A 1,812-nucleotide genomic window follows, 5' to 3' on the forward strand; every position below is an offset into this window, starting at 1 on the left:
TTTGCCTTCACTCGTTTCAAGTACTCCCGCACCTCGAGATTCCTATGCTCGACAAACTCCTTATATGCCTACATAATTTAGATTGTTTCTAAGTGAGCAATGCTGAAAATAAACTGAGAATGCTAGATAAAAAAGATAAAGAGGAAGTACTTACAGCATGCTGGCGGGCTAAAGGAGTCTGTGAACGCCCCGTACTCTCTAACTGGCTCGGGTTGCTAGCCCGAAGCTGTGTGTACGAGATCGAAGGAGTGATCAAGCCGTCGAAACACGGATACCGGCCATTCTTCTTCCCCTGGATGGCCACCACCGCCGTGTCGTCGATCTGAGACTGGGCGACCTCGGCAACAGGAACATCCGGATGCAACTCCTGATAGTGATGAATGTAAGACCCCAGGTGCTCCTCGGTCTTGCCGTAGTACTGGCTCTCGCCCTCCTTGCGACGACTCCGCTCGCGGGCTAGCTTCCACGACTCCATGTCTGAGAGCGGCCTCTTCAACTTGTCCTCCTACAACGTCAAATAGAAGTTAGCCATACATAAGAACATGACGGTAAAGAAGAACAAAAATGCATCATGCATATAGATATACCTTCATGGCCTTGAAGCTCCAGTGGTTCCTGTTTCCTTGGCCGTGTGTCCCGTCGGCTCCACGGTTAGCCCGGCCCTTGATGCTCTTGGCAGCAAACTCTGCATCGGCGCCGAGCCACCTATCCACCAAACTCGCCCATCCGTCATGCCTTCCATAGCACCAACGAGGAACAACCTATGCAAATTTTGGAAGCATGACATGTGAGCACGAAACATAGAGTTGACTGCTTGAAACAATGAAAAGTTAGTAATAGTTACCATCATGAACTGCTCCCTGTTCAAGGTAAGTCGCTGCTTCTGCGCTTGACTTTTGGTCATCTTTTGGTGCAGGTAGTAGTGGTAGTACTGCGAGACGGCAACCCAGCGCACCTCGTACTGCAACTGACGAGCTTTCTTCTTCGCAGCCGCAAGCAAGACCACGTCGGCTCTGGCCTTGTGCTCGTCAAGAACTCTATAGAGTTGCTGCATAAACCAGAAGCAAACAAGGCATGAGTTGAGTGATCCAATGATAAACTATGAACGAAACTGAAGACAAGTGATTAAGAAGAGAACTTACCCAAAATTTGGTGATCACGGCCTTAGCTGCTGTCCCGTACTCCGCGTTGCTGCAAGCCTCGTAGTGGGCCCAGCTCGTGGCCAAAACCCGCAGCTGCGGGTCCCTGTCTGGCCGCGGGCAGAATAGGCCAGGCCAAAAGTGCTTCAACAGGACAGTGATAAGGCCGTTCGGTTTACGGCCATTTCCGCGAAGGATCCAGTTTCTGCAAAAGAATCAAATGATTGCCATGTGTACAATAAGAAAATGTTGTCATGTGTTGAAAATATGATTGAGAGGCACTTACTCTGTCCCCACAGGTTCAATGATCCACTTGTGCTCCTCGATAGAAGGTGGTGTAGGTAGTCCGGCATTACCACGCAGCCACCCCTGCGGAGCATCCGGTGGCAAGTCACCCCACAACTCGGGATCAACCTCCCCTCCACCCTCCTCGCCCTCCTCCTCACCCTCCTCCTCGGCCTCCTCCTCCTCACTCTCCTCCTCGGCCTCCTCCTCCTCACCCTCCTCCTCGGCCTCCTCCTCCTCGCCATCAGGAACATACTCCTCCTCCTCAGACTCAGAAGGTGCCTCTGTATGGGAGGGCATCGAAGAAGACCCTCCTATTTCGGACACGGCCCGGAGTTTTTTGCCCCGGCTGCCTCTCCCCCCACCTCCTCCTCCTCTAGGGGCTCTC

Source organism: Triticum dicoccoides, chromosome 7A (assembly GCF_002162155.2).
Source record: "Triticum dicoccoides isolate Atlit2015 ecotype Zavitan chromosome 7A, WEW_v2.0, whole genome shotgun sequence".
Classification (NCBI taxonomy): domain Eukaryota; kingdom Viridiplantae; phylum Streptophyta; class Magnoliopsida; order Poales; family Poaceae; genus Triticum; species Triticum dicoccoides.